Source organism: Bufo gargarizans, chromosome 5 (assembly GCF_014858855.1).
Source record: "Bufo gargarizans isolate SCDJY-AF-19 chromosome 5, ASM1485885v1, whole genome shotgun sequence".
Taxonomy (NCBI): Eukaryota; Metazoa; Chordata; class Amphibia; order Anura; family Bufonidae; genus Bufo; species Bufo gargarizans.
In genome coordinates this window covers 367695193-367709559 of record NC_058084.1, presented here as the reverse complement: position 1 = coordinate 367709559, position 14367 = coordinate 367695193, and positions in this window count along the sequence as shown.

The following is a 14367-nucleotide window of genomic DNA, read 5'->3' as shown; positions in this document are numbered from 1 at the left end:
TCAATGTCTCCTCCTCTGACAGAATGTTTGATTGCTTCTATCATCGAGAAGCGCAGTGTATTGGGGTTGGCTCCATGGAGGAGCACCACATGTCTAGACAGTGGTTTGTCACCAATGAACGTCACCAACATGTTCCAATATCCTTTTCTTAAAAGCTCTGCAGGTTTTACTGACTTATTTCATGCCACACCCACATTGTGCCAAGTATACCAGGCCTACAGTATTGCAATTCGCAAATATGCGAGCTGTGTATATACGTTCATGATTATTATTAAAGAAAGTATTCCCTACTTCCACAAAAGAGCAGGCTTTGCATCTACCACATTTGTGGGTACCACATCTCCTATCTGTCAGCCAGGTATTGGGTGCTTGGGGTGCCTCAAAGTGACTATGTACCAATTGGTCTCCAATACTACGTCCTCATCTGAATGTAATAGACGGACTCTCTGGGAGGAGATCAGTCAGATCTGGATCAGATTTTAGCAGAGACCAATAACGTTCCAAAATGTCTTAGATTTGGAGGGATTCAGTGTCGTACGTGCCAATAATCTTGATGACCTCTTGTGACGGTTTATATCTCCCCTCAGACTGGAGTAATGCAGATCTATCAATAGATTGTGCATGGTTCCAAGCCTCGTATAGGCATGAGGCGGAGTATCCTCTCTGCTTGATACGATGGAACAACACTGAGGCTTGTCTGTTAAAATCAGTCTGATCCGAGCAGTTTCTGCGGACTCGTAGAAATTGCCCCTTAGGAATGCCCCGTTTAAGTGGCTTGGGATGAAAACTTTCCCACCTGAGCAAGCTGTTCGTGGATGTTTGTTTCCGTTATTAGTGTGGTTGCTAGGGTATTATTGGCTTTTCTTTTGATTTGTATATCCAGGAATGTTAGTGCCTCATATTGGAGCTCATGTGTGAAGTATAACCCTATGTGGTTGATATTAAGATCCTGCATAAAATGCTTGAAATCATCTGGGGTTCCTGACCAAAATAATAAAATGTCATCTAAGAACCTAGACCAAAGAACATATATTTGGTCCATTTTGTCATAGTATCAGAGAAGACGACAGTGTCCTCCCACCAGCCCAGAAGCAAATTAGCGTAAGTAGGGGAACATGGGCTCCCCATCGCTGTGCCCCTGAAATGGTGGTAGAATTGACCATTGAACACAAAGTAGTTGTGATTCAACACAAAGTCTAAAAGCTGAATCACAAAATGGTAGTGTTTTTTTTCAGATAATTTGATCTGGAATCCAAAAAGTGCTTGACAGCAGCCAAGCCTTTATTGTGAGGGATCGACGTATAGAGTGCCTCTACGTCAATGGAGGTTAGCCATACCCCCTGAGTCCAACATAATGCCATCAATGCGTTTCAATAAATCGCTTGTGTCTCAGAGGTAGGATGGTAAAGATGTTACAAAAGGACGCAATATTCTATTGATATAGGTACCTGCATGCTCCGTGAGGCAACCTATCCCAGATACAATGGGACGGCTCTTAAGGGGGACGGTCCCTTTGTGGATTTTAGGGAGGCAGTAGAAGGTGGCCACCCTGGGTTTTAGGGGTCCAAGATATTCATACTCCTGACAATCAATAAGTCTATAACCCTACCCTGACAACGGTCCCTTCCAGTATCTTGGAGACATTCAGGAATACCCGGTTCACAGTATAGTTAATGCATATCTTCATATGTATTGTTATTCATTCTTTTTTCTTTTGTGTGTTTTTTGTGGGGTTATTTTTTACTTAATTTATTAAAGGAATTGTATCTCACAATGACAGATGCAGACAAGGCCGCAAATTTAGTATTTGGCCCAAAATTGATGTTTTTTTAATAACAGAATAGAATACCAGTACCTAACGCGTGTATCTCACGGATGCAGATGCAGCAAGGGCTGTAAAATTTAGTATTTTGCCCAAAAAGGGTGTTTTTCAAAACCCAGAAAATTATTGCTGTATTTCAAGCTTAAACTGCACACTGACTAATGCAGAATAGGCTCAAAATGGAGGGTATTGTCAAAATTGGTGTTTTTTAAAACCCAGAAAATTATTGATGTATTTCAAGCTTGTATTTAACAATTACAGATGTAGCAAATGGTGCAAAATTAGGATTTTGCCCTAAATGGTTGTTTTTTTAATAACAGAATATGACAGCAGTATATAACGCTTGTATTTCACACTGACAGATGCAACCAGTGCTGTAAAATGAAGTATTTTGCCCAAAAAGGGTGTTTTTTAAAACCCAGAAAATTATTGCAGTATTTCTCTAGCTTAAATTGCACACTGACTAATGCGGCATAGGCCCCAGATGGAGGGTATTGACAAAAATTTGTGTTTTTTAAAACCCAGAAAATTATTGAAGTATTTCAAGCTTGTATTTAACAATTACAGATGCAGCCAAGGCTGTAAATTTGAGTATTTTGCCCAAAAAGAGTGCTTTTTAAAACCCAGAAAATTATTGCTGTATTTCTGAATTAAATTGCACACTGACTAATGTGGCATAAGCCCCAGATGGAGGGTATTGCCAAAAATGGGTGTTTTTTTTTAAACCCAGAAAATTATTGCTGTACTTCTAGCTTGAATTGCACACTGACTAATGCGGCATAGGCCCCAGATGGAGGGTATTACCAAAAATGGGTGTTTTTTAAAACCCAGAAAATTGTTGCAGTATTTCAAGCCTAAATTGCACACAGACAAATGCTGCAAAGGCCACAGATTTAGGGTCTTGCCAAAAATTGGTGATTTTTTTAAACCCAGAATATAATTGCAGTATTTCAAGCTTCTATTTGACTGTCACAAATGCACATATGCTGTGCTGGTGCAAAGAACTTGCATAAAATGGCCGCCGCCGCCCACCTAACTAACAGATGGATAAAAGTTATTTTTCTGGGTCACTGGGCTCATGGCAGGGTAAAAAGATCGTGCACTGCACCCACAAAGCAAAATCTAGGTATATCGCTGAGTTAACAAGCACTTCTGATTCTGTCCTATTCTCTCCCTCACAGCAGCAGCATCCTGTCCCTACACTAATCAGAGCAGAGTGACATGCAGCGCTACGTGACTCCAGCTTATATAGAGGCTGGGTCACATGCTGCACTGGCCAATCACAGCCAAGCCATTAGTAGGCATGGCTGTGATGGCTTCTAAGGGCACACGAGTTAAACGCTTGCTGATTGGCTGCTCTGCAGCCTTTTAAAAAGCGCCATAAAATAGATGAACACTGAACCCGAACTTTTACTGAAAAGTTTGGGTCCGGGGTCCAAAAATCCTAAAGTTTGGTACGAACCCGAACTTTAGAGTTCGGGTTCGCTCAACCCTAATCAGGACACACTGCACAGCCGGGCTCAGAAGAAGACCAGGGAGCAGTCAGTAGAGCCAGCCCAGTGCTTCCCAAGTGGTCATTAGCATTCGGACTATAAGATACACTTCCACCCCCCTCCTTTTGGAGGGAAAAAAAGTGCATTTTATAGTCCAAAAATACTGTAACTGTAGGCACTATCTGTGAACAAGTCTTCATTGCTATTTTGAATCTTGCACTTGTAACTCATAGGCAGAGATTCTATGAGCACAAAATACAATATAATTACTTGATGCAAAAACATTCCCTCATATGTCCAATTTTTGGTGATATGTACACCATGCATTTTCCACTTGGTCAGTAGTACACTGACCAGCCTTTTCTCTTTTGGTCCAGCAGACTTTAAAGCTGGGGTGGTCCAGTGGTCTTTTTGTAGTAAAGTATGTTTGAACCTAGTGAAAGATTTAAAACAGGCAGAAAAAGTATAAACACTTTGAGGCAGATCTATCATCTTCCTTAGCCACTTTTGTGGTGTAAAAATGTTGACAACCCCATGTTTGCGACTTTTTAAATGCCGCAAATATTTTTGCAAAAGGTGTTTCTATACTACCCTCGCTACTTTCCAGAAAAGGGGGTGTAGTGAGGAAGGGTCCAACACACATCTTCATTTGCTCCAGTTTTATGGCCTAAGTGAAGACAGAAAGCTATGGCAACTCCGAGGTGCAGTAGATTTCATTCTGACGCAAAACGCTGGTCTTTAATAAATCTACCCTATGCCTTTTACACTAAACATTATATTCAAACTTGATTACTTTATCTTAAATATAATCAACAGAAACAATTAAAACTAAAGAGGTACCAGAAACCACATGGATCAAAAAAAAAAAAAAAAAGCCTGATTGTTCCCTTCTATCTTGTTAAGTGTCACAAAACAAAATACACTGTCCAGTAGAGTAGTTTCACATATACCTACCATAAAGTAAGCAGCTTAGGCAAGGTGCGGAATGTCCTTGAAGAGACTAGTCCTGTATGGAGACTTACTGGAAGTACTCCATGATATGGAGACTTATTGGCTAAGCTCCATGGGAAACAAATATACAGAGAGGTATCTGCCAAGGAAGAAAACCATCTCGCCAGCCCCACTTAAGTCAGATGTTAACTCAAAGGGGGCCATGTTCAATAGGAGACACAGGCGAGATGGTGGTTCTCTTTCTTGGGAGAAACTTCTTTGCCTACAGTATGCAAAACAATCAAAAAGTTTACTACAAATTTATGTTGTAACAACTTTTCTTCTGACCTTGTGTTGTGCCATCCTTTATTATTTCTGCTAGACGTTTTTAAACAAAGGCACAACTGGGCGATTCAATTTGGGTGTATGCTTATGCACAGTCTAACACAGGCAGCGCTCATTGGATGGTGTCAGACTGTGCAGGTACACACCCCAACTAGTAACAGCCAGATATACTGTTGTTCATAAACATTACAGAAGCATGGCGCAACATCATAAAGTCGTAAGAATAAGATCAAAAAGTCTTGCTAAAAAGCCATTATAGTCTGCAGTGAGGGTGGTCCAACACTGCCAGACCTCTCTGACTGCTTTCTCAATGATGCACTCATACAGTGCTTTGCTGGATCAAAGAGAGAGCTAGTGGTGTACCTCCAATGAAGGCAGGCTACACAGCTGCTATGGGGCCTGTGTGGTGGAAGAGGTATGACTGTGGCAAACTAGCTGTGCAGAGAAGATACCAGGTGGAGAAGGACCTGTGTCATCATCATGTGACCTGCGCAGGAAGAGAGAGCTCAGCAATGCAGAGGAGAAGTGGTGAAGGACCTGTGTGATATCACTACGTGAGGGGCCGGAGCGGGGAGGAGAGGTTAGTGGTTTCTCTTCCTCTATAACAGGTGCACAACCTTTTTTGGTTGCTTTCACAGTAATTCCTCCCTCATCCAGTTCTATCTGATTACACAGGTGAGGTGCAAAATCCACACACTAAAATTGGAGCTTTTGAACCCTACGTATCATACTAATGTCCTCTGAAATTGTTAATAATAAAATTAATTACAATGATAATGGATTAAATGTATTTAAATATTGTAAATCATATCTAATGTCATGATAAGCACAAAAGCTGCAGAGGGTAAAAATAAGTTAATATGGTGAAACACTTTATTTTCTATAATTGTAATGTAAATTCCTTACGATGAATTAGACATTTCATTTGCAATAAAATAAAAAAAACAAAATTAATTTTTAGATAGAAAAAAAGAAAAAGCAACACACCACATTTTGTGTTTGAAATTTTTATTGATATAAAGGCAAGAAACTTGCAATACTATAATTGATTTTGTATGTTACATAGCATGTTAAGGGCTCACTAGATATTCTTCCCCATAGTTGTTTATTTCCTGCAGGGGAAACATGGGCGTTAATCCATCTCTCTGTGAACACTCGGAGGCAGATGTATGTCTTATTTTCTCATAGCAACCACAGTCCAATTTTCATTATTCAAGAGAAATGTATGAAGAGAAAGCTGTGTTGTGAATGTTTGCTATGGGCAGTTTTTATTTTAGATGGTTTTATAAATCTTCCCATTTGAGTTCTGTGGCTTAAAGGGATTGTCTCACTTCAGTAAGTGACATTTATCATGTAGAGAAAGTTAATATAAGCCACTTACTAATGTATTGCTATTATCCATATTGCTTCCTTTGCTGGCTGGATGCATTTTTTCATCACATTATACATTCCAGCAGTGGTGGCTGTGCTTGCACAATATAGGAAAAGGTACCAGCCCATGGTCGCTGACACCAGAGAGTCTGACGCTGTCGCCTATAGTGTGTAAGCATGACCAGCAATGTTGGATTCCAGAGTGGTCTGTAACCATGGAAATGAGCAGTGTATAATGTGATGGAAAAATTAATCCAGCCAGCAAAGAAAGCAATATGGACAATCACAATAGATTGAATTAAAGGGGTATTACCATCACATATAATGGGGGCATATGGCTAGGATATGCCTCCATTGTCTGATAGGTGCAAATCCCACCTCTGGGACCCACACCTACAAGGAGAATGGAACGGGGAGAGCTGTGGCTGGAGGACCCCGGGTTTCCCGTGGTCCGTCCAATACCAAGCGCTGCTCCCAAATGCCCCCATACAAGTGAATAGGAGTGCATTGCGCATGCGCGGCCCCTGCTCCCATTCTTTTCTATGGGGCTGAAGGAAATACAGAGCCAGCGACTGGCTATTTTCGGCGGCCCCATTGAAATGAATAGAGGGCGGATGCACATGCACACTGCACCCTCTGTTCATTTCTCAGTTCCGTTCTTGTTGTAGGTGCAGGTCCCAGCGGTGGGACCTGCACCTATCAGACAATGGCGATATGCCCCCATTGTATGTGATGGTAAAACCCTTTTAACTTTCTCTACATGATACCGTAAATACAACTTACTGAAGTGAGACAACCCTTTTAAGACACTGGTGACTTAAACAGATTGTATGTTAGAGGCAGGGTACTAGGTCTATCCAGAACAACAGTTTTAGAAAAAAAAGCTGCTTTCCACATGCCTCATGTATATTTTTGCCAACACAGTGCTCCCTAAAGATACAATGGCTTTAGGATACAATATTTTCAACATACAATGATCTTTTCTGACTCATCATAAGTTGAAACTAGACTCAACATACAAGCCTCAGACTCAGATCCAACCAATCACGGTCACTTCTATGGTAAAATAGCTGTATTAGTTTTCTAGTTAGCAGCTATTATATTATAATGTCAGGACTTGTTTTATCTGTCTTAGTTATCTGCTTATTTTTCTTAAATCTTCATTTTCTCTTTGCCTGGCCATTCTGTGCATTGGGGACTGCCTTATCTTGGATGACATTTTGGGGCTTTGGAACTGATCACTCAAGTTACAATGGTTTCATCATACAATGGTGGTCCTGGAACCAATTAATATTGTAACTTGAGGGGCCACTGTATATGTATATATACACATCTTACTGTACATTCAATGTTAAATGGAACCTGTCACCATGAAAATGCAGTACAGTCTGCAACAAGTTTATTTTTTACAAGTTTTTATAGGAAAAGATTCAGAATAACGTGTTAAATATTCATTTAAAGAGGTTGTTCAGTGCAAAGATATTGATAACCTATCATTAGGATAGGTCATCAATACCAGATGGGTGGGGGTCCAACTCCGGCCACCTCACTGATCAGCTGCTTGAAGGAATATCAATATCTGGTTGGGAATTCCCACATGACGCCTAAACTCAGAATTAGCAGAGATTTAAAATGACTTTGATTTTATATGTTATACTGAATATTCTCCTATAAAACTATAGGAGCGTGTATAAAACTATATTTCAGTCTGATCGGCTTTCTTCTTGCTCTATAAAATGCTGCCTGAGGATTTCACTGCACCTTTATGGTGAAAGGTTCCCTTTAATGTACACCAATATACAATATAACCACAAGATTTTACTGTGTTTTATATCAGGTACCATGGTCTGTGGCAGACTAGTACATTGCTACGGTAGATATATAGAATATTTTCGTGTATATATAAATATATATATATATATATATATATATATATACACACATATACAGTTGTGTTCAAAATAATAGCAGTGTGTTTAAAAAAGTGAATAAAGCTCAAAATCCTTCTAATAGCTTTTATTTCCATACATACAAATGCATTGGGAACACTGCACATTCTATTCGAAATCAAAACATGAAGAAAAATATATCAAATTTGTGTTGTTCCTCTAAATAAATTGAATAAAAAAATATATTAGACTGTTCAAAAAAATAGCAGTGTTTGTATTCTTCTTTACAAACTCAAACATTCACCATATAAGCTGAAAAATGTTTGAAGATTTTGTTTTCCTTTGACTCCGTTAACTAATATTTAGTTGTATAACCATTGTTTCTGAGAGCTGCTGTACATCTGTGTTGCATGGAGTCAAGCAACTTCTGGCACCTGTGAACAGGTATTCCAGCCCAGAATGATTGGACTACATTCCACAGTTCTTCTCTATTTCTTGGTTTTGCCTCAGAAACTGCATTTTTTATGTCAGCCCCACAAGTTTTCTATTGGATCAAGATCCGGGGATTGGGCTGGCCACTCCATAACGTCAATCTTGTTGGTCTGGAACCAAGATGTTGCACATTTACTGATGTGTTTGGGTCGTTGTCTTGTTGGAACACCCATTTCAAGGGCATTTCCTCTTCAGCATAAGGCAGCATGACCTCTTCAAGTATTCTGATTAATTCAAACTGACCCATGATCACTGGTATGCGATAAATAAGCCCAACACCTTAGTATGAGAAACATCCCCATATCATGATGCTTGCGTCGTCACAGTGTACTGTGGCTTGAATTCAGTGTTTGGGGGTCATCTGACAAACTGTCTCTGGCTACTAGACCCAAAAAGAACAATATTACTTTCATCATTCCACAAGATGTCTTTGGCAAATTGCAACTTCTTCAGCACATGTCTTTTTTTCAACAGGGGGACTTTGCGGGGGCTTCTTGCAGATAGCTTGGATTCACATAGGCGTCTTCTAAGTGTAACAGTACTCACAGGTAACTTTAGGCTTTCTTTGATCTTCCTGGAGCTGATTGTTGGCTGAGTCCTTGCAATTTTGGCTATTCTTTTATCCATTCGAATGGTAGTTTTTCCGATTTCTTCCACGTCTTTCAGGTTTTGGTTGTTATTTTAAAGCATTTGCGATTATTTTAGCTGAGCAGCCTATCATTTTCTGCCCTTCTTTATATGTTTTCCCCTCTCCAATCAACTTTTTAATCAAGGTACGCTGTTCTTCTGAACAATGTCTGGAACGACCTGTTTTCCTCAGAATTTCAGAGAGAAATGCACTGTAACCAGCATGCACAACATTTGGCGCCTTCCTTCCTTAAATAAGGACAATAATTGCCACCTGTTTTTCAAAGAAAGAATGACCTCACTCATTGAACTCCACACTGCTATTATTTTGAACATGCCCCTTTCAATAAGTGATTGAACTGCAGAGAATCAGCAGCATGCATGTCATGCCTGTTGCGTCTGTTGGGTCTCTATTACTCTACTACACCTGCCAGTAAATTATTTGCCATGTAGAAATATAATTTCTATCAAAAACAGTGATTGATCAGGTTAGTGATGTCTGACTGCAATTATTTTGAACACAACTGTAAATATATATACACTCCCTGTCCAAAAAAAAAAAAAAAAGATTCTTAATGGGGTCAAGGTCTGGACTCTGTGGTGGCCAATCCATGTGTGAAAATGATGTCTCATGGTCCCTGAATGGCCCGCTGTTTCACAATTTGAGCCCGATGAATCCTGGCATTGTCATCTTGGAATATGTCCGTGCCATCAGGGAAGAACAAATCCATTGATGGAATAACCTGGTCATTCAGTATGTTCAGGTAGTCAGCTCACCTCATTCTTGGAGCACATACTGTTGCTGAACCTAGACCTAACCAACTGCAGCAACCCCAGATCATAGCACTGCCCCCACAGGTTTGTACAGTAGGCACTAGGCATGATGGGTGAATCACTTCACCTGCCTCTCTTCTTACCCTGATGTGCCCATCACTCTGTAACAGGGTAAATCTGGACTTATCAGACCACATGACCTTCTTCCATTGTTCCAGAGTGCAATCTTTATGCTCCCTAGAAAATTGAAGCCTTTTTTTCTGGTTTGCCTCACTGATTAGTGGTTTTCTTACGGCTACACAGCTGTTCAGTCCCAATCCAATGAGTTCCCTTCACATTGTGCTTGTGGAAATGTTCTTACTCTCACTATTAAACATAGCCCTGAGTTCTACTGTTGTTTTCCTTTCGATTTGGTTTCACCAAATGTTTAAGTGATCGCCGATCACGATCATTCAGGGTTTTTTTCCTGCCAGATTTCTTCCTCGAATACGATGGGTCCCCACTATCCTTCCAGTTTTTAATAATGCGTTGCAAAGTTCTTAACCCAATTTTAGTAGTTTCTGCAATCTTCTTAGATGTTTTCTCTGCTTGATGCATACCAATGATTTGACCCTTCTCAAGCAGACTAACATCTTTTCCACGACCACGAGATGTGTCTTTCGACATGGTTGTTTAAGAAATGAGAAGCAACTCATTGCACCAGTTGGGGTTAAATAACTTATTGCCAGCTGAAAGATAATCGCCTATGCAGTAATTATCAAATAGGAGGCTCATAACTATTTGCTTGGCGACTTTTTTTGGACAGGCAATGTATATATATCATGTAGAAGGGTTCACAGCACTCTGGGAAGGTGAAAAAAAGATTTAGATTTATTCCTCTGTATCTATAAAAAGTGACATTACAGTTCCCACCTGGACCTTTTTTAAAGCAAGTGTGAGACGAAAAGTTGTGTTTTTATGGATACAGAGCAATAAATATACTATTTTTCACATCCCTAGAGTGATGTGATCCTTTCTACATGCCATTTGGGAATATTTGATCAAGGTCTGGATTGCGTGTACCATACTTTGAATAATTTGCCTAGTGCTGCTCTCTCTTTCTTTTGTGTGTGTGTGTGTATATATATACATATATATATATATATATATATATATGTATATATATATACACACACACATCGATTAACCATAATATTAATACCACTGACAGGTGAAGTGAATAGCATTAACCCAGTTGCCATTAGGGCTGACCTTAATGGTGTGCAACAGCATAGGCAATATCACTTTCTGAGGGTGAAGGTGGTGTTGCACAGCTGACCTGCACCTAAAGAACAAGCTTAAAGGGATTGTCAAAGATAATAAAAGTCACACCCTAAAATGACTTAACATTGACTTGACGAAAGCAATGTTGCAGTGGCTAAATGACTGGGTTACAGCATATACAAAGCTGCAGTTCTTGTGTGGCGTTACCAACATTCAGTTTTTAGAAAGTACTCATAGTGTTACATGGAAGGATAACCAGTGAACTAGTGACAGAGTCACCAAAAATGCCAACATTGGCACATAAGAACTGATCCACGGAGCAATTAAAAGAAGGTGGCCTGGTCTGATGAATTCTCTTTTAAATTATATAGGTGTGTGGACATTGCTAATCTGGGTAATGGATGGCACCAGGATGCATTGTAAAAAGAACGTAAGTCAGTATTGGCAGTGTGATCCTCTGGATACTGAATCCTGGCATGTTCCACCTACCGAAACACTGTTGCAGACCAAGTTCAATCCTTTATAAAAATGCTATTCCCAAATGGAAATGGTCTCTTTCATGATAATGAAAGCTTCCACAATGCAAAAATTGCTTAGGAATGGTTTGAGATACATGAGAAAGAGTTCAAGACTTTGAAAAAACCTAATTGTAATCTTATTAAGCATCTGTGGGAAGTAACCTCTGCTCCTTTTACTTCTACTTAACTTCTATGGGATTGACAAGTTCAGATCTCATCTATCTCAGTCCTATAGAAGTAGATGAAGCAGTGGTCACATATGCAAACTCAAGTCACACAGGGGACCTAGGCACCCTTCTTCTCATAATCTGTGGGGATCCCAGCAGTCAGACCTCAGCAATCCAGTGGATAGGTGCTAAATGTTATTAAGGGGGTTGTCTGGGTTTCCCATATTGATTACCTATCCTCAGCAATAGTTGCCACGTGACATGTCTTGCCGCCAAGTTTGATATGAGAAAAACTAAGAGTTAAATCATAATTTCAAATATTATTTTCCTTAGACACTGCTGTTCTGTAAATGTCTAAATCATATACTCTTTGTAAGCACATGTTCTTAGTCTGCAATATCTGGTAGAAGCTGTACAGTATATAGACTACTCATTCATGTATCTAGACAAAATTATTCCTTGGGTTTCCTGCCTAAGAGCTACCATGATGATTCCAGATGTTATCCTATGAAGACATACACCGATGAGCAAAAGGGTAACAATGTTTTGAACTTTTGACTTTAAGGCTCCATATGTCACTATCCAGAGACTACCATCATTTCATAGAAAATTATCTTGGCTATCTCGTACATAAATTGGATTTGCAACTATTTAGCATATGATTCGTTATACAGGTTCTTGTCATGTAACTTCATTGTTACTATGTTGCTCTTGGTGGTGGAGCAATCTTTTTATTTTTGTATACTATAAATTACAACTTGTGTGTTATTAGATTGGTTCCCAAGCAAAAGGTCACTGTTTCATATCCAGGAGCAGCCATGACGGAGATTTCCCAAGAAAAGTGAAACAGTATCATCTAGCTCAACGATAGCGGTATCTATGAGCCAAACTGCATCATGTGAGTACCATGACAGTTGGAAGAGTATGAAATGAAGTCTGTCCATCCATTCCAAAGCCAGGTGGATGTCCAGGCTAAATATCGGGTGCAAATGGGTCTGGAAAGAACAAGGGAAAAGGGGGCTAACGGATCAAAAAATTAAAGGAACTGGCAATTTCGGTTGAGGAAACCTGATGATATGGGGTTGTTTCACAGCCAAAGGTATTGAGTACTTGGTGGTCTCAATGCTGAGCTATATGGGGAGTATCTTACAAGCCGAGTACTATGGGTAAGAAAAGGATGACATACATCAAGATTGGCAAATAAATATTTTAATGACAATGAAGTAAAATTGCTGGATTGGCCCCCACAGTTCCTAGACCTCAACCCAATCGAACACTTGTGGGTAGAGTTGAAGAAAAATCTGTATTCGTACCCAAGTGAGTCGACCAGTATGCACCAACCGAATGTGTAGATTAGACCTGAGAACAGATTTCAGTCGATGCCCAGAAGGATTCGGGCAGTGTTGAAAGCCAAAGGTGGATTTACAAAATAATAAAAATAAAAATTTAGAATTTTAGGAGCAAAACAGTACCAATGCAGTTACATGAAAAGAATCTGCATAACTAATCATATGCTAAATTGTTGTAATTCCAAATTATGTATGAGATAGCCAAGATGATTGTCTATAAAATGATGGTAGTCTCACATTCGGAGCTGTAGTGGATGGTTAGATATAGAGCCTGAAATTCAAAAGTTCAAAACATTGTTACCCTTTTGCACATCAGAGTATAGGTTTTTGGTACAATAGCTGGTATAATCTGATTGGTTAATTTGAAACCCCTGCTGTAAAGTTTAACACCCAATACTTTTTTCTATATATTAAAGAACCTTCTGGGGGGAGGCCAGAAGGGATATCCCACATGTTCTGTCTATGTGTGAATATTTTCAGACCAGTCATATACTCTTACTCCTGGAGAAAAAAAAATAATTGGAGTATCACAGACAATTCATTTGATTATTTGCTCAGGGATAATATCAAAAAGTAGCCCCAACCATAAAGCCGTTGTCCACTTTTTTTTTATATTGATGGATAGTTCATGAATATCAGATTGGTTGGGGGGTCAATACCTGGGACCCCCAACAATCAGCTTTTTTAAGAGACAACAGCGCTCGTAAGAGCTCTGCCTTATTTCATTGTTTACCTGCTTGCGGTCACAACCACATTACAAGCCGACTCTTTCCTGTTTAAATGAATAGAAAAGAGCAGTGCCATTGAAGTGAATGGGACAACTGAGATGTAATTACACCTGCTTGCTGCTGCAGTTGTGACGGCAAGCAGGTAAACAATAAAGAGAAGGCAGCGCTCATTTGAGCATTGCTTTCTCTTCAAATAGCTGATCAGCGGGGGTGCTGGGAGTCAAACCCTGCCAATCTCATAGTGATGACCTATCCTGAGGACAGGTCGTCAATAAAAAGAAAGCGAAAAACCCTTTAAGGATTTGCTGCTAATGTCTTGGTGTTAGATACCATATAACATCTTCAAAAGTATCGTGGAGCCCATGCATTGAGATGTTTAAAGCACGAGGGAGACCTACAGATGTAGTAAAGTTAACACACATGCTTAAGTAGATGCGCTGAGTTAAGAAATTCAAGTTAAAAGTTTGAATGTTAACTCTACTACATGTGTATGTACACAATGTTATTCACGTGGTTTTAGTGTTACGACTCATTGATTGGTGCATATTTATACACAGTATAATGAGATAAAGAGGAAAATAAATGCAGAATTGATTTTT